Source organism: Lates calcarifer, linkage group LG23, assembly GCF_001640805.2.
Source record: "Lates calcarifer isolate ASB-BC8 linkage group LG23, TLL_Latcal_v3, whole genome shotgun sequence".
Classification (NCBI taxonomy): domain Eukaryota; kingdom Metazoa; phylum Chordata; class Actinopteri; family Centropomidae; genus Lates; species Lates calcarifer.
Genome location: NC_066855.1, coordinates 14,179,447 through 14,199,325, shown reverse-complemented (window position 1 = coordinate 14,199,325; position 19,879 = coordinate 14,179,447). Strand labels below are relative to the sequence as shown.

Genomic DNA, 19,879 nt, shown 5'->3' with positions numbered 1-19,879 from the left:
GGCTTCGCCCTGACTTTAGGCAGATGAGATATTCACTGTTCAAATAACTTCATTATAACCTTGTTTAAGCATAAATGATTTATATATGCACCCAATAACAGAACTTAAAAAAATGCTTTTGCTCAAAGCTCAAAGCTTGTAAACTCAAGTTAAAACTGAGTTTTATCTCCTTTTGGGAGGGGGTATCTCTGTGTGTGTGTGTGTGTGTGTGTGTGTTTGTGTTTGTGTTTGTGTTTGAGGGGGGAGGGGAAGAGGAGTTGATTGAGTCTGTGAGAAGCTGCCACAGAGAGGTTACAGTCAAGAGAGCCAAGAGCTGTCACAGATGATGAGCTCTGAAAAATATTATCACAGAAAATAATTAGCATAAAAGCTTTTATTTAAAATTTTACATCTCGGGAAGTGTGAACTGTTACGCCAGCGTGTGCCCTGCGACCTGCGTTGACCCGCGGTTGCCGGGGTCCCGCGCGTCGCCGCTCCCCCCGACGGGCGCCGGGTGCGAGGGCCCGTTCAACGCTGCTCGCAGCTTTAATTATTATTATTATTATTATTTTTTTTTTTTTCTTCTTTTTCCGCCTCTTAGATCGGCTTTTTGAGGGCCTTAACATGCGTGAAAACTTACCAAAAATTTGCAGACGCGTCAGGCACGGCGAAAAATTTAATAATTTAGGGGTCTTGAGCATGGGCGTGGTAAAATGCCCTCGGTAGCGCCACCTACATTTTTAAACGGAACAGCCCCTCAAGCCGTTGCGCCTAAAAATCTGAAAATCTGCACACATATGTAACATCCCATGACGCACCAAAAAGTCTCTTGGAGCCATATTCTAAACCCAACAGAAAGTATTTTTATTTTGACCGGAAGGTGAAAAAATTGTGTGTTTTTGGCCATTTCCAGGGGTCGCTTGAACGCGAACTAGTCCTAGACGCATTATCCGATTGACTTCAAAACTTAATAGTATGTTCTTAAGACATAGACGATGTTAAATTGCGGCAGATTTTGAGTTTTTGTTGAAGGGCGTGGAAGTTATGGCCCCTCAAAGTTCGATTACTCGCCACGAAACAGGAAGTTGCTTTATTTTTGCTATATTTCGGCCATACTTTGTCCAAACTGCATCAAACTTTACAGGATTGTTAATGGTACCTATCTGCACACATCCATATGTCAATATTCATACAATTGTTGTAGCGCCACCTATTTATAGCAGGAAATGACATATTTTATAGTGTGATGTCCAGTTTCTAGACGGGTGACCAGATTCACTTCAAATGTTGTCAGCCCCTCCTTGACAATTTTTGGAAGACTGGCTCCGAAAATTGTGAGTTTGGTCGAAGCGTGTGCCGGTTCTGGCCCGTCAAAGTTCGGAAACCCAACTTCCTGTTTGAAACCTCAGATTTTGGGGTAACTTCCTGTTGCGACTCTCTACTTTATCCTACAGATGGAGCCATTGTATTACTCTTTGATGGGTTTTTGGAAGGGGGTCTCTGTGTGTGTGTGTGTCTGTGTGTGTGTGTGTTTGAGGGGGAGGGGAAGAGGAGTTGATTGAGTCTGTGAGAAGCTGCCACAGGGAGGTTACAGTCAAGAGAGCCATGAGCTGTCACAGATGATGAGTTCTGAAAAATATTATCACAGAAAATAATTAGCATAAAAGCTTTTATTTTAAATTTGTTGCAACAAATTCAGGTTTCTTACAGTTTTCCTTATTGAAAACTAAATTCTACCTGAAATGTATCAATAAAAATCTTCTTTGCAGTTAATGTCACCAGTTTATAGTTTAGTTTTAATAGCATTCCCTGTCACTGATGTGCCTTTAATTATCGGTTCTATCAGGGATCATTTATGTGTTTATCTTACGGGGGTGAGCCACCTCACAGGTTGGTTATATTACCTGTTGACCTCAGCTCAGTGAGCTAAGACAATGTTTAATGCAGTGTTTTTTCTGATATGAAAATGGATATTATTCAGCACATCTAACCTCAGCAGGCCCCTCTTCAGAAACTCATATCTGCAGATGTCAAAGCTGGCTCAAAAATTAAACTGGCTTCAAATTAATTTGAAGGAATTGTAGGTTATTTTGAATTCATGTAATCTTACCATATGTCTCCCCTTGATCTTTACAGTTTGGTTTTGATCAGTTAGGAAATTTCACAAGGGGTCAGCTGATTTTTTCGTGTTACTCAGTGTACGGCGACAGGAAAAGTGCACTATCCACCGGCGTCGAGGTGAACCAGCTGAATATAAGCCACTCAAGTTGACGACAAGTGCATTGAAAAGTAAAAGCTGCTGGCCTTTACCTTTTCTTTGTCAAAGCGCCTGTTCGGCCAGTAGTTAGTAAAGTAATATTTTCAGCGTTGTCCACAGTCTCATGACATGTTTAACAGAAGCACAGCACGCTGGTTAAGCTCATGGCAAACTGTTACTAACAGCTAAAATGAAAGCTTGTCTGTATGTAGTCTAACTGGTTAGTTTGTCACTAATCTCCAAATTTTGCAAATTGCTATAAACTTCACTCTCTTAAACCAGTAACAGTCTGAGCTGGACTGATAGGGGTCTGTATGGATAAAGATAAAATCCTAATGATACCCATCCCTACAGCTGGTTAGTGGCTTCGCCCTGACTTTAGGCAGATGAGATATTCACTGTTCAAATAACTTCATTATAAGCCTTGTTTAAGCATAAATGATTTATATATGCACCCAATAACAGAACTTAAAAAAAATGCTTTTGCTCAAAGCTCAAAGCTTGTAAACTCAAGTTAAAACTGAGTTTTATCTCCTTTTGGGAGGGGGTATCTGTGTGTGTGTGTGTGTGTGTGTGTTTGTGTTTGTGTTTGAGGGGGAGGGGAAGAGGAGTTGATTGAGTCTGTGAGAAGCTGCCACAGAGAGGTTACAGTCAGGAGAGCCAAGAGCTGTCACAGATGATGAGCTCTGAAAAATATTATCACAGAAAATAATTAGCGTAAAAGCTTTTATTTAAAATTTTTACATCTGGGAAGTGTGAACTGTTACGCCAGCGTGTGCCCTGCGACCTGCGTTGACCCCGCGGTTGCCGGGGTCCCGCGGTCGCCGCTCCCCGACGGGCGCCGGGTGCGAGGGCCCGTTCAACGCTGCTCGCAGCTTTAATTATTTGCGTTTTGCATCTATTATTATTATTTTTTTTTATGCCTCTTAGATCGGCTTTTTGAGGGCCTTAACATGCGTGAAAACTTACCAAAAATTTGCAGACGCGTCAGGCACGGCGAAAAATTTAATAATTTAGGGGTCTTGAGCATGGGCGTGGTAAAATGGCCTCGGTAGCGCCACCTACATTTTTAAACGGAACAGCCCCTCAAGCCCGTTGCGCCTAAAAATCTGAAAATCTGCACACATATGTAACATCCCATGACGCACCAAAAAGTCTCTTGGAGCCATATTCTAAACCCAACAGAAAGTATTTTTATTTTGACCGGAAGGTGAAAAAATTGTGTGTTTTTGGCCATTTCCAGGGGTCGCTTGAACGCGAACTAGTCCTAGACGCATTATCCGATTGACTTCAAAACTTAATAGTATGTTCTTAAGACATAGACGATGTTAAATTGCGGCAGATTTTGAGTTTTTGTTGAAGGGCGTGGAAGTTATGGCCCCTCAAAGTTCGATTACTCGCCACGAAACAGGAAGTTGCTTTATTTTTGCTATATTTCGGCCATACTTTGTCCAAACTGCATCAAACTTTACAGGATTGTTAATGGTACCTATCTGCACACATCCATATGTCAATATTCATACAATTGTTGTAGCGCCACCTATTTATAGCAGGAAATGACATATTTTATAGTGTGATGTCCAGTTTCTAGACGGGTGACCAGATTCACTTCAAATGTTGTCAGCCCCTCCTTGACAATTTTTGGAAGACTGGCTCCGAAAATTGTGAGTTTGGGTCGAAGCGTGTGCCGGTTCTGGCCCGTCAAAGTTCGGAAACCCAACTTCCTGTTTGAAACCTCAGATTTTGGGGTAACTTCCTGTTGCGACTCTCTACTTTATCCTACAGATGGAGCCATTGTATTACTCTTTGATGGGTTTTTGGAAGGGGGTCTCTGTGTGTGTGTGTCTGTGTGTGTGTGTTTGAGGGGGGAGGGGAAGAGGAGTTGATTGAGTCTGTGAGAAGCTGCCACAGGAGGTTACAGTCAGGAGAGCCAAGAGCTGTCACAGATGATGAGCTCTGAAAAATATTATCACAGAAAATAATTAGCATAAAAGCTTTTATTTTAAATTTGTTGCAACAAATTCAGGTTTCTTACAGCATTTCCTTATTGAAAACTAAATTCTACCTGAAATGTATCAATAAAAATCTTCTTTTGCAGTTAATGTCACCAGTTTATAGTTTAGTTTTAATAGCATTCCCTGTCACTGATGTGCCTTTAATTATCGGTTCTATCAGGGATCATTTATGTGTTTCTTACGGGGGTGAGCCACCTCACAGGTTGGTTATATTACCTGTTGACCTCAGCTCAGTGAGCTAAGACAATGTTTAATGCAGTGTTTTTTCTGATATGAAAATGGATATTATTCAGCACATCTAACCTCAGCAGGCCCCTCTTCAGAAACTCATATCTGCAGATGTCAAAGCTGGCTCAAAAAATTAAACTGGCTTCAAATTAATTTAAGGATTGTAGGTTATTTTGAATTCATGTAATCTTACCATATGTCTCCCCTTGACCAAAGCTGTTTGGTTTTGATCAGTTAGGAAATTTCACACGGGGTCAGCTGATTTTTCGTGTTACTCAGTGTACGGCGACAGGAAAAGTGCACTGGCGTCGAGGTGAACCAGCTGAATATAAGCCACTCAAGTTGACGACAAGTGCATTGAAAAGTAAAAGCTGCTGGCCTTTACCTTTTCTTTGTCAAAGCGCCTGTTCGGCCAGTAGTTAGTAAAGTAATATTTTCAGCGTTGTCCACAGTCTCATGACATGTTTAACAGAAGCACAGCACGCTGGTTAAGCTCATGGCAAACTGTTACTAACAGCTAAAATGAAAGCTTGTCTGTATGTAGTCTAACTGGTTAGTTTGTCACTAATCTCCAAATTTTGCAAATTGCTATAAACTTCACTCTCTTAAACCAGTAACAGTCTGAGCTGGACTGATAGGGGTCTGTATGGATAAAGATAAAATCCTAATGATACCCATCCCTACAGCTGGTTAGTGGCTTCGCCCTGACTTTAGGCAGATGAGATATTCACTGTTCAAATAACTTCATTATAAGCCTTGTTTAAGCATAAATGATTTATATATGCACCCAATAACAGAACTTAAAAAAATGCTTTTGCTCAAAGCTCAAAGCTTGTAAACTCAAGTTAAAACTGAGTTTTATCTCCTTTTGGGAGGGGTATCTGTGTGTGTGTGTGTGTGTTGTGTTTGTGTTTGTGTTTGAGGGGGAGGGGAAGAGGAGTTGATTGAGTCTGTGAGAAGCTGCCACAGAGAGGTTACAGTCAGGAGAGCCAAGAGCTGTCACAGATGATGAGCTCTGAAAAATATTATCACAGAAAATAATTAGCGTAAAAGCTTTTATTTAAAATTTTTACATCTGGAAGTGTGAACTGTTACGCCAGCGTGTGCCCTGCGACCTGCGTTGACCCCGCGGTTGCCGGGGTCCCGCGGTCGCCGCTCCCCGGGGGGCGCCGGTGCGAGGGCCCGTTCAACGCTGCTCGCCTTTAATTATTATTATTATTATTTTTTTCTTCTTTTTCCGCCTCTTTGATCGGCTTTTTGAGGGCCTTAACATGCGTGAAAACTTACCAAAATTTGCAGACGCGTCAGGCACGGCGAAAAATTTAATTTAGGGGTCTTGAGCATGGGTGTGGTAAAATGGCCTCGGTAGCGCCACCTACATTTTTAAACGGAACAGCCCCTCAAGCCCGTTGCGCCTAAAAATCTGAAAATCTGCACACATATGTAACATCCCATGACGCACCAAAAAGTCTCTTGGAGCCATATTCTAAACCCAACAGAAAGTATTTTTATTTTGACCGGAAGGTGAAAAAATTGTGTGTTTTTGGCCATTTCCAGGGGTCGCTTGAACGCGAACTAGTCCTAGACGCATTATCCGATTGACTTCAAAATTTAATAGTATGTTCTTAAGACATAGACGATGTTAAATTGCGGCAGATTTTGAGTTTTTTGAAGGGCGTGGAAGTTATGGCCCCTCAAAGTTCGATTACTCGCCACGAAACAGGAAGTTGCTTTATTTTTGCTATATTTCGGCCATACTTTGTCCAAACTGCATCAAACTTTACAGGATTGTTAATGGTACCTATCTGCACACATCCATATGTCAATATTCATACAATTGTTGTAGCGCCACCTATTTATAGCAGGAAATGACATATTTTATAGTGTGATGTCCAGTTTCTAGACGGGTGACCAGATTCACTTCAAATGTTGTCAGCCCCTCCTTGACAATTTTTGGAAGACTGGCTCCGAAAATTGTGAGTTTTGGTCGAAGCGTGTGCCGGTTCTGGCCCGTCAAAGTTCGGAAACCCAACTTCCTGTTTGAAACCTCAGATTTTGGGGTAACTTCCTGTTGCGACTCTCTACTTTATCCTACAGATGGAGCCATTGTATTACTCTTTGATGGGTTTTTGGAAGGGGGTCTCTGTGTGTGTGTGTGTGTGTGTGTGTGTGTGTTTGTGTTGAGGGGGAGGGGAAGAGGAGTTGATTGAGTCTGTGAGAAGCTGCCACAGGAGGTTACAGTCAGGAGAGCCAAGAGCTGATATAAAAACTTCAGTTAAGATTGAGCTGTCACTTGAGAAAGCATCATGCCAAAAACTAAGGAAATCACTGTAGACTTGAAGAATTGTCGATGCAGGAAGCAGGAGAAGGATATACAAAGTTATAACAGCATTTCCAAGCGTCAAGAACTCAAATGAGAGTTTCAAGGAGAGCCACACTGTGCATGGCAGAGGTAGGAAGCCAAAGTTTTCAATGACCCTGGAAAGAAAAGTTAGAGACTGTCTAAAGAACCCATAAACGCTGCCAAGACACTAGTGAATGACTTAGTTAAGTCTGAAATTGTATCAAAGAATTACATGAATTCATGTAATCTTACCATATGTCTCCCCTTGACCAAAGCTGAGCGTGGATTGATGCTGTCTTTACAGTTTGGTTTTGATCAGTTAGGAAATTTCACACGGGGTCAGCTGATTTTTTCGTGTTACTCAGTGTACGGCGACAGGAAAAGTGCACTAGGTCCAGGCGTCGAGGTGAACCAGCTGAATATAAGCCACTCAAGTTGACGACAAGTGCATTGAAAAGTAAAAGCTGCTGGCCTTTACCTTTTCTTTGTCAAAGCGCCTGTTCGGCCAGTAGTTAGTAAAGTAATATTTTCAGCGTTGTCCACAGTCTCATGACATGTTTAACAGGAAGCACAGCACGCTGGTTAAGCTCATGGCAAACTGTTACTAACAGCTAAAATGAAAGCTTGTCTGTATGTAGTCTAACTGGTTAGTCACTAATCTCCAAATTTTGCAAATTGCTATAAACTTCACTCTCTTAAACCAGTAACAGTCTGAGCTGGACTGATAGGGGTCTGTATGGATAAAGATAAAATCCTAATGATACCCATCCCTACAGCTGGTTAGTGGCTTCGCCCTGACTTTAGGCAGATGAGATATTCACTGTTCAAATAACTTCATTATAAGCCTTGTTTAAGCATAAATGATTTATATATGCACCCAATAACAGAACTTAAAAAAATGCTTTTGCTCAAAGCTCAAAGCTTGTAAACTCAAGTTAAAACTGAGTTTTATCTCCTTTTGGGAGGGGGTATCTGTGTGTGTGTGTGTGTGTTTGTGTTTGTGTTTGAGGGGGGAGGGGAAGAGGAGTTGATTGAGTCTGTGAGAAGCTGCCACAGAGAGGTTACAGTCAGGAGAGCCAAGAGCTGTCACAGATGATGAGCTCTGAAAAATATTATCACAGAAAATAATTAGCGTAAAAGCTTTTATTTAAAATTTTTACATCTCGGAAGTGTGAACTGTTACGCCAGCGTGTGCCCTGCGACCTGCGTTGACCCCGCGGTTGCCGGGGTCCCGCGGTCGCCGCTCCCCCGACGGCGCCGGGTGCGAGGGCCCGTTCAACGCTGCTCGCAGCTTTAATTATTATTATTATTACTTATTTGCCCCTCTTAGTTATTTTAGGGCGAACCTTGCGTGAAAACCAAAATTTGCAGACGCGTCAGGCACGGCGAAAAATTTAATAATTTAGGGGTCTTGAGCATGGGTGTGGTAAAATGCCTCGGTAGCGCCACCTACATTTTTAAACGGAACAGCCCCTCAAGCCCGTTGCGCCTAAAAATCTGAAAATCTGCACACATATGTAACATCCCATGACGCACCAAAAAGTCTCTTGGAGCCATATTCTAAACCCAACAGAAAGTATTTTTATTTTGACCGGAAGGTGAAAAAATTGTGTGTTTTTGGCCATTTCCAGGGGTCGCTTGAACGCGAACTAGTCCTAGACGCATTATCCGATTGACTTCAAAATTTAATAATTTGTTCTTAAGACATAGACGATGTTAAATTGCAAAAGTTTTGAGTTTTTGTTGAAGGGCGTGGAAGTTATGGCCCCTCAAAGTTCGATTACTCGCCACAAACAGGAAGTTGCTTTATTTTGCTATATTTCGGCCATACTTTGTCCAAACTGCATCAAACTTTACAGGATTGTTAATGGTACCTATCTGCACACATCCATATGTCAATATTCATACAATTGTTGTAGCGCCACCTATTTATAGCAGGAAATGACATATTTTATAGTGTGATGTCCAGTTTCTAGACGGGTGACCAGATTCACTTCAAATGTTGTCAGCCCTCCTTGACAATTTTTGGAAGACTGGCTCCGAAAATTGTGAGTTTGGTCGAAGCGTGTGCCGGTTCTGGCCCGTCAAAGTTCGGAAACCCAACTTCCTGTTTGAAACCTCAGATTTTGGGGTAACTTCCTGTTGCGACTCTCTACTTTATCCTACAGATGGAGCCATTGTATTACTCTTTGATGGGTTTTTGGAAGGGGGTCTCTGTGTGTGTGTGTGTGTGTGTGTGTGTGTGTGTGTGTGTGTGTGTTTGAGGGGGGAGGGGAAGAGGAGTTGATTGAGTCTGTGAGAAGCTGCCACAGGGAGGTTACAGTCAAGAGAGCCAAGAGCTGTCACAGATGATGAGTCTGAAAAATATTATCACAGAAAATAATTAGCATAAAAGCTTTTATTTTAAATTTGTTGCAACAAATTCAGGTTTCTTATTTTCCTTATTGAAAACTAAATTCTACCTGAAATGTATCAAAAAAATCTTCTTTTGCAGTTAATGTCACCAGTTTATAGTTTAGTTTTAATAGCATTCCCTGTCACTGATGTGCCTTTAATTATCGGTTCTATCAGGGATCATTTATGTGTTTATCTTACGGGGGTGAGCCACCTCACAGGTTGGTTATATTACCTGTTGACCTCAGCTCAGTGAGCTAAGACAATGTTTAATGCAGTGTTTTTTCTGATATGAAAATGGATATTATTCAGCACATCTAACCTCAGCAGGCCCTCTTCAGAAACTCATATCTGCAGATGTCAAAGCTGGCTCAAAAATTAAACTGGCTTCAAATTAATTTGAAGGAATTGTAGGTTATTTTGAATTCATGTAATCTTACCATATGTCTCCCTTGACCAAAGCTGAGCGTGGATTGATGCTGTCTTTACAGTTTGGTTTTGATCAGTTAGGAAATTTCACACGGGGTCAGCTGATTTTTTCGTGTTACTCAGTGTACGGCGACAGGAAAAGTGCACTAGGTCCAGGCGTCGAGGTGAACCAGCTGAATATAAGCCACTCAAGTTGACGACAAGTGCATTGAAAAGTAAAAGCTGCTGGCCTTTACCTTTTCTTTGTCAAAGCGCCTGTTCGGCCAGTAGTTAGTAAAGTAATATTTTCAGCGTTGTCCACAGTCTCATGACATGTTTAACAGGAAGCACAGCACGCTGGTTAAGCTCATGGCAAACTGTTACTAACAGCTAAAATGAAAGCTTGTCTGTATGTAGTCTAACTGGTTAGTTTGTCACTAATCTCCAAATTTTGCAAATTGCTATAAACTTCACTCTCTTAAACCAGTAACAGTCTGAGCTGGACTGATAGGGGTCTGTATGGATAAAGATAAAATCCTAATGATACCCATCCCTACAGCTGGTTAGTGGCTTCGCCCTGACTTTAGGCAGATGAGATATTCACTGTTCAAATAACTTCATTATAAGCCTTGTTTAAGCATAAATGATTTATATATGCACCCAATAACAGAACTTAAAAAAAATGCTTTTGCTCAAAGCTCAAAGCTTTTAAACTCAAGTTAAAACTGAGTTTTATCTCCTTTTGGGAGGGGGTATCTGTGTGTGTGTGTGTGTGTGTGTGTTTGTGTTTGTGTTTGAGGGGGGAGGGAAGAGGAGTTGATTGAGTCTGTGAGAAGCTGCCACAGAGAGGTTACAGTCAGGAGAGCCAAGAGCTGTCACAGATGATGAGCTCTGAAAAATATTATCACAGAAAATAATTAGCATAAAAGCTTTTATTTAAAATTTTTACATCTCGGAAGTGTGAACTGTTACGCCAGCGTGTGCCCTGCGACCTGCGTTGACCCCGCGGTTGCCGGGGTCCCGCGTCGCCGCTCCCCCCGACGGGCGCCGGGTGCGAGGGCCCGTTCAACGCTGCTCGCAGCTTTAATTATTATTATTATTATTTTTTTTCTTCTTTTTCCGCCTCTTAGATCGGCTTTTTGAGGGCCTTAACATGCGTGAAAACTTACCAAAATTTGCAGACGCGTCAGGCACGGCGAAAAATTTAATAATTTAGGGGTCTTGAGCATGGGCGTGGTAAAATGCCCTCGGTAGCGCCACCTACATTTTTAAACGGAACAGCCCCTCAAGCCCGTTGCGCCTAAAAATCTGAAAATCTGCACACATATGTAACATCCCATGACGCACCAAAAAGTCTCTTGGAGCCATATTCTAAACCCAACAGAAAGTATTTTTATTTTGACCGGAAGGTGAAAAAATTGTGTGTTTTTGGCCATTTCCAGGGGTCGCTTGAACGCGAACTAGTCCTAGACGCATTATCCGATTGACTTCAAAACTTAATAGTATGTTCTTAAGACATAGACGATGTTAAATTGCGGCAGATTTTGAGTTTTTGTTGAAGGGCGTGGAAGTTATGGCCCCTCAAAGTTCGATTACTCGCCACGAAACAGGAAGTTGCTTTATTTTTGCTATATTTCGGCCATACTTTGTCCAAACTGCATCAAACTTTACAGGATTGTTAATGGTACCTATCTGCACACATCCATATGTCAATATTCATACAATTGTTGTAGCGCCACCTATTTATAGCAGGAAATGACATATTTTATAGTGTGATGTCCAGTTTCTAGACGGGTGACCAGATTCACTTCAAATGTTGTCAGCCCCTCCTTGACAATTTTTGGAAGACTGGCTCCGAAAATTGTGAGTTTGGGTCGAAGCGTGTGCCGGTTCTGGCCCGTCAAAGTTCGGAAACCCAACTTCCTGTTTGAAACCTCAGATTTTGGGGTAACTTCCTGTTGCGACTCTCTACTTTATCCTACAGATGGAGCCATTGTATTACTCTTTGATGGGTTTTTGGAAGGGGGTCTCTGTGTGTGTGTGTCTGTGTGTGTGTGTGTTTGAGGGGGAGGGGAAGAGGAGTTGATTGAGTCTGTGAGAAGCTGCCACAGGGAGGTTACAGTCAGAGAGCCATGAGCTGTCACAGATGATGAGTCTGAAAAATATTATCACAGAAAATAATTAGCATAAAAGCTTTTATTTTAAATTTGTTGCAAAATTCAGGTTTCTTACAGCATTTTCCTTATTGAAAACTAAATTCTACCTGAAATGTATCAATAAAAATCTTCTTTTGCAGTTAATGTCACCAGTTTATAGTTTAGTTTTAATAGCATTCCCTGTCACTGATGTGCCTTTAATTATCGGTTCTATCAGGGATCATTTATGTGTTTATCTTACGGGGGTGAGCCACCTCACAGGTTGGTTATATTACCTGTTGACCTCAGCTCAGTGAGCTAAGACAATGTTTAATGCAGTGTTTTTTCTGATATGAAAATGGATATTATTCAGCACATCTAACCTCAGCAGGCCCCTCTTCAGAAACTCATATCTGCAGATGTCAAAGCTGGCTCAAAAAATTAAACTGGCTTCAAATTAATTTTAAGGAATTGTAGGTTATTTGAATTCATGTAATCTTTCTCCATCACCCTTTCTGTTTCCTTTCCATCTCTCTACTCATCTTCTCCCATATGTCTCCCCTTGACCAAAGCTGAGCGTGGATTGATGCTGTCTTTACAGTTTGGTTTTGATCAGTTAGGAAATTTCACACGGGGTCAGCTGATTTTTTCGTGTTACTCAGTGTACGGCGACAGGAAAAGTGCACTAGGTCCACGGGCGTCGAGGTGAACCAGCTGAATATAAGCCACTCAAGTTGACGACAAGTGCCATTGAAAAGTAAAAGCTGCTGGCCTTTACCTTTTCTTTGTCAAAGCGCCTGTTCGGCAAGTAGTTAGTAAAGTAATATTTTCAGCCTTGTCCACAGTCTCATAACATGTTTAACAGGAAGCACAGCACGCTGGTTAAGCTCATGGCAAACTGTTACTAACAGCTAAAATGAAAGCTTGTCTGTATGTAGTCTAACTGGTTAGTTTGTCACTAATCTCCAAATTTTGCAAATTGCTATAAACTTCACTCTCTTAAACCAGTAACAGTCTGAGCTGGACTGATAGGGGTCTGTATGGATAAAGATAAAATCCTAATGATACCCATCCCTACAGCTGGTTAGTGGCTTCGCCCTGACTTTAGGCAGATGAGATATTCACTGTTCAAATAACTTCATTATAAGCCTTGTTTAAGCATAAATGATTTATATATGCACCCAATAACAGAACTTAAAAAAATGCTTTTGCTCAAAGCTCAAAGCTTTTAAACTCAAGTTAAAACTGAGTTTTATCTCCTTTTGGGAGGGGGTATCTGTGTGTGTGTGTGTGTGTGTGTGTGTGTGTGTGTGTTTGTGTTTGTGTTTGAGGGGGGAGGGGAAGAGGAGTTGATTGAGTCTGTGAGAAGCTGCCACAGGGAGGTTACAGTCAAGAGAGCCAAGAGCTGTCACAGATGATGAGCTCTGAAAAATATTATCACAGAAAATAATTAGCGTAAAAGCTTTTATTTAAAATTTTTACATCTCGGAAGTGTGAACTGTTACGCCAGCGTGTGCCCTGCGACCTGCGTTGACCCCGCGGTTGCCGGGGTCCCGCGGTCGCCGCTCCCCCGACGGGCGCCGGGTGCGAGGGCCCGTTCAACGCTGCTCGCAGCTTTAATTATTATTATTATTATTTTTTTTCTTCTTTTTCCGCCTCTTAGATCGGCTTTTTGAGGGCCTTAACATGCGTGAAAACTTACCAAAATTTGCAGACGCGTCAGGCACGGCGAAAAATTTAATAATTTAGGGGTCTTGAGCATGGGCGTGGTAAAATGCCCTCGGTAGCGCCACCTACATTTTTAAACGGAACAGCCCCTCAAGCCCGTTGCGCCTAAAAATCTGAAAATCTGCACACATATGTAACATCCCATGACGCACCAAAAAGTCTCTTGGAGCCATATTCTAAACCCAACAGAAAGTATTTTTATTTTGACCGGAAGGTGAAAAAATTGTGTGTTTTTGGCCATTTCCAGGGGTCGCTTGAACGCGAACTAGTCCTAGACGCATTATCCGATTGACTTCAAAACTTAATAGTATGTTCTTAAGACATAGACGATGTTAAATTGCGGCAGATTTTGAGTTTTTGTTGAAGGGCGTGGAAGTTATGGCCCCTCAAAGTTCGATTACTCGCCACGAAACAGGAAGTTGCTTTATTTTTGCTATATTTCGGCCATACTTTGTCCAAACTGCATCAAACTTTACAGGATTGTTAATGGTACCTATCTGCACACATCCATATGTCAATATTCATACAATTGTTGTAGCGCCACCTATTTATAGCAGGAAATGACATATTTTATAGTGTGATGTCCAGTTTCTAGACGGGTGACCAGATTCACTTCAAATGTTGTCAGCCCCTCCTTGACAATTTTTGGAAGACTGGCTCCGAAAATTGTGAGTTTGGGTCGAAGCGTGTGCCGGTTCTGGCCCGTCAAAGTTCGGAAACCCAACTTCCTGTTTGAAACCTCAGATTTTGGGGTAACTTCCTGTTGCGACTCTCTACTTTATCCTACAGATGGAGCCATTGTATTACTCTTTGATGGGTTTTTGGAAGGGGGTCTCTGTGTGTGTGTGTCTGTGTGTGTGTGTTTGAGGGGGGAGGGGAAGAGGAGTTGATTGAGTCTGTGAGAAGCTGCCACAGGGAGGTTACAGTCAAGAGAGCCATGAGCTGTCACAGATGATGAGTTCTGAAAAATATTATCACAGAAAATAATTAGCATAAAAGCTTTTATTTTAAATTTGTTGCAACAAATTCAGGTTTCTTACAGCATTTTCCTTATTGAAAACTAAATTCTACCTGAAATGTATCAATAAAAATCTTCTTTTGCAGTTAATGTCACCAGTTTATAGTTTAGTTTTAATAGCATTCCCTGTCACTGATGTGCCTTTAATTATCGGTTCTATCAGGGATCATTTATGTGTTTATCTTACGGGGGTGAGCCACCTCACAGGTTGGTTATATTACCTGTTGACCTCATCTCAGTGAGCTAAGACAATGTTTAATGCAGTGTTTTTTCTGATATGAAAATGGATATTATTCAGCACATCTAACCTCAGCAGGCCCCTCTTCAGAAACTCATATCTGCAGATGTCAAAGCTGGCTCAAAAAATTAAACTGGCTTCAAATTAATTTTAAGGAATTGTAGGTTATTTTGAATTCATGTAATCTTTCTCCATCACCCTTTCTGTTTCTTTCCATCTCTCTACTCATCTTCTCCCATATGTCTCCCCTTGACCAAAGCTGAGCGTGGATTGATGCTGTCTTTACAGTTTGGTTTTGATCAGTTAGGAAATTTCACACGGGGTCAGCTGATTTTTTCGTGTTACTCAGTGTACGGCGACAGGAAAAGTGCACTAGGTCCACGGGCGTCGAGGTGAACCAGCTGAATATAAGCCACTCAAGTTGACGACAAGTGCATTGAAAAGTAAAAGCTGCTGGCCTTTACCTTTTCTTTGTCAAAGCGCCTGTTCGGCAAGTAGTTAGTAAAGTAATATTTTCAGCCTTGTCCACAGTCTCATAACATGTTTAACAGGAAGCACAGCACGCTGGTTAAGCTCATGGCAAACTGTTACTAACAGCTAAAATGAAAGCTTGTCTGTATGTAGTCTAACTGGTTAGTTTGTCACTAATCTCCAAATTTTGCAAATTGCTATAAACTTCACTCTCTTAAACCAGTAACAGTCTGAGCTGGACTGATAGGGGTCTGTATGGATAAAGATAAAATCCTAATGATACCCATCCCTACAGCTGGTTAGTGGCTTCGCCCTGACTTTAGGCAGATGAGATATTCACTGTTCAAATAACTTCATTATAAGCCTTGTTTAAGCATAAATGATTTATATATGCACCCAATAACAGAACTTAAAAAAATGCTTTTGCTCAAAGCTCAAAGCTTTTAAACTCAAGTTAAAACTGAGTTTTATCTCCTTTTGGGAGGGGGTATCTGTGTGTGTGTGTGTGTGTGTGTGTGTGTGTGTGTGTTTGTGTTTGTGTTTGAGGGGGGAGGGGAAGAGGAGTTGATTGAGTCTGTGAGAAGCTGCCACAGGGAGGTTACAGTCAAGAGAGCCAAGAGCTGTCACAGATGATGAGCTCTGAAAAATATTATCACAGAAAATAATTAGCGTAAAAGCTTTTATTTAAAATTTTTACATCTCGGAAGTGTGAACTGTTACGCCAGCGTGTGCCCTGCGACCTGCGTTGACCCCGCGGTTGCCGGGGTCCCGCGGTCGCCGCTCCCCCGACGGGCGCCGGGTGCGAGGGCCCGTTCAACGCTGCTCGCAGCTTTAATTATTATTATTATTATTTTTTTTCTTCTTTTTCCGCCTCTTAGATCGGCTTTTTGAGGGCCTTAACATGTGTGAAAACTTACCAAAATTTGCAGACGCGTCAGGCACGGCGAAAAATTTAATAATTTAGGGGTCTTGAGCATGGGCGTGGTAAAATGCCCTCGGTAGCGCCACCTACATTTTTAAACGGAACAGCCCCTCAAGCCCGTTGCGCCTAAAAATCTGAAAATCTGCACACATATGTAACATCCCATGACGCACCAAAAAGTCTCTTGGAGCCATATTCTAAACCCAACAGAAAGTATTTTTATTTTGACCGGAAGGTGAAAAAATTGTGTGTTTTTGGCCATTTCCAGGGGTCGCTTGAACGCGAACTAGTCCTAGACGCATTATCCGATTGACTTCAAAACTTAATAGTATGTTCTTAAGACATAGACGATGTTAAATTGCGGCAGATTTTGAGTTTTTGTTGAAGGGCGTGGAAGTTATGGCCCCTCAAAGTTCGATTACTCGCCACGAAACAGGAAGTTGCTTTATTTTTGCTATATTTCGGCCATACTTTGTCCAAACTGCATCAAACTTTACAGGATTGTTAATGGTACCTATCTGCACACATCCATATGTCAATATTCATACAATTGTTGTAGCGCCACCTATTTATAGCAGGAAATGACATATTTTATAGTGTGATGTCCAGTTTCTAGACGGGTGACCAGATTCACTTCAAATGTTGTCAGCCCCTCCTTGACAATTTTTGGAAGACTGGCTCCGAAAATTGTGAGTTTGGGTCGAAGCGTGTGCCGGTTCTGGCCCGTCAAAGTTCGGAAACCCAACTTCCTGTTTGAAACCTCAGATTTTGGGGTAACTTCCTGTTGCGACTCTCTACTTTATCCTACAGATGGAGCCATTGTATTACTCTTTGATGGGTTTTTGGAAGGGGGTCTCTGTGTGTGTGTGTGTCTGTGTGTGTGTGTTTGAGGGGGGAGGGGAAGAGGAGTTGATTGAGTCTGTGAGAAGCTGCCACAGAGAGGTTACAGTCAAGAGAGCCATGAGCTGTCACAGATGATGAGCTCTGAAAAATATTATCACAGAAAATAATTAGCATAAAAGCTTTTATTTTAAATTTGTTGCAACAAATTCAGGTTTCTTACACTGTTTCCCTTATTGAAAACTAAATTCTACCTGAAATGTATCAATAAAAATCTTCTTTTGCAGTTAATGTCACCAGTTTATAGTTTAGTTTTAATAGCATTCCCTGTCACTGATGTGCCTTTAATTATCGGTTCTATCAGGGATCATTTATGTGTTTATCTTACGGGGGTGAGCCACCTCACAGGTTGGTTATATTACCTGTTGACCTCAGCTCAGTGAGCTAAGACAATGTTTAATGCAGTGTTTTTTCTGATATGAAAATGGATATTATTCAGCACATCTAACCTCAGCAGGCCCCTCTTCAGAAACTCATATCTGTAGATGTCAAAGCTGGCTCAAAAAATTAAACTGGCTTCAAATTAATTTTAAGGAATTCTAGGTTATTTTGAATTGATGTAATCTTTCTCCATCACCCTTTCTGTTTCTTTCTATCTCTCTACTCATCTTCTCCCATATGTCTCCCCTTGAACAAAGCTGAGCGTGGATTGATGCTGTCTTTACAGTTTGGTTTTGATCAGTTAGGAAATTTCACAAAGGGTCAGCTGATTTTTTCGTGTTACTCAGTGTACGGCGACAGGAAAAGTGCACTAGGTCCACCGGCGTCGAGGTTAACCAGCTGAATATAAGCCACTCAAGTTGACGACAAGTGCATTGAAAAGTAAAAGCTGCTGGCCTTTACCTTTTCTTTGTCAAAGCACCTGTTTGGCCAGTAGTTAGTAAAGTAATATTTTCAGCGTTGTCCACAGTCTCATGACATGTTTAACATGAAGCACAGCACGCTGATTAAGCTCATGGCAAACCGTTACTAACAGCTAAAATGAAAGCTTGTCTGTATATAGTCTAACTGGTTAGTTTGTCACTAATCTCAAAATTTTGCAAATTGCTATAAACTTCACTCTCTTAAACCAGTAACAGTCTGAGCTGGACTGATAGGGGTCTGTATGGATAAAGATAAAATCCTAATGATACCCATCCCTACAGCTGGTTAGTGGCTTCGCCCTGACTTTAGGCAGATGAGATATTCACTGTTCAAATAACTTCATTATAAGCCTTGTTTAAGCATAAATGATTTATATATGCACCCAATAACAGAACTTAAAAAAATGCTTTTGCTCAAAGCTCAAAGCTTGTAAACTCAAGTTAAAACTGAGTTTTATCTCCTTTTGGGAGGGGGTATTTCTCTGTGTGTTTGTGTGTGTGTGTGGGTGTGTTTGTGTTTGTGTTTGAGGGGGGAGGGGAAGAGGAGTTGATTGAGTCTGTGAGAAGCTGCCACAGAGAGGTTACAGTCAGGAGAGCCAAGAGCTGTCACAGATGATGAGCTCTGAAAAATATTATCACAGAAAATAATTAGCGTAAAAGCTTTTATTTAAAATTTTTACATCTGGGAAGTGTGAACTGTTACGCCAGCGTGTGCCCTGCGACCTGCGTTGACCCCGCGGTTGCCGGGGTCCCGCGGTCGCCGCTCCCCCGACGGGCGCCGGGTGCGAGGGCCCGTTCAACGCTGCTCGCAGCTTTAATTATAACAGATGTCAGTCAGCTAGTGTGGAAGAACATTTGCAGGCTCAGATATCATCAGGTGTGAAATAATCTTCGAGAAGGCATGACTGTGGTGAAAACACCTGTTTCCACTGCCAGGTGTATTAACTGTGTGTCATAGGCTGTTACAGTACTCTGCAGCCTCAAAGCCAAGGTAATGTTACAACCTCAGACTTGCACTATTATCAACAAGTTGTTATGAGGGGAAACACTGCCCGTGATACCATAGACTATATAACATTTATAATCTGAATATATTTCCATTTATCATAACATAAATTGACAGGTATAAAAAGAAAAATGCAAAAATGTAAAGATTTAATTGTGCAAATAATTGGTTTGTTTTTATGTGTGTGAGGAAAATACTAAATCTGGGTATCCTTTTGAAAAATAGACATTTGTGAATGTTAATTTTTTTTTTTTTTTTTTTTTTTTACCCTTTTATATCGATATACAATTTAGATTAATATTTGGATCCTAACATTGAAAATGCATTATTACTTTGTTGAAAATAAAATTTTAATATAACCACTTTAAATCAAAATTACATCTGTAAAAGATTAGCACTTAAAAAAAAAACATTTTTAAAACGAAATACAGAAGAGCGTTGCCTGTACATATGCCAGATGTATTAAATACTGTAGATATGATAAATCACTACAAATATGCAACACCACAACATATATAAATATAGGCTAATGGCGTATAAAACACTTTAGACTCACTCTTTAGACGGATGGATGTGAGACATGAATCACAGGGTGATGTGAAGTTTACCGCTGAAAACACCCTCGTGTATTTCTGTTCAAATGACACGTTTCCATGGAGATTCCGTGCCTGTTTTAGATAGATGCCCTCTATAGAGATGTGTAGAACAACTTTACAATTGGTTGCATTACGTTGAACGTGAATTCGACGTTACTTGTCACTTAGTTTTTTTTTTTTTTTTTGTTTGTTTTTTTTTTTTTTTTAAATAATTGAGCCTCCGGTTACAGTTTTTATTAGTCGCCATATTGTTGTATTAGCAGTTTTGGTATAAAAAAAAGCATTAAAATATATTTAAAGTACTAAAAGTGAAAGTACCCATTATGCCGAGTAACTGATTTTCGAATAACGCATGTTACATATACATCACTTTAATG

At 41.1% G+C, this 19,879-nt stretch overlaps 1 protein-coding gene across 1 annotated transcript in view; it reads right to left on the bottom strand.

Moving 5' to 3' along the window:
- LOC108886868 (probable E3 ubiquitin-protein ligase MARCHF10) overlaps positions 1-19,483 on the bottom strand; it is a 52,330-nt gene extending 32,847 nt beyond the window's left edge. The window contains exon 1 of the mRNA XM_051066335.1: positions 19,463-19,483. The gene's annotated coding sequence lies outside the window, so the exon portion shown is untranslated. The remainder of the gene's footprint in view (positions 1-19,462) is intronic.
- Between the last annotated feature and the right edge of the window lie 396 nt (positions 19,484-19,879).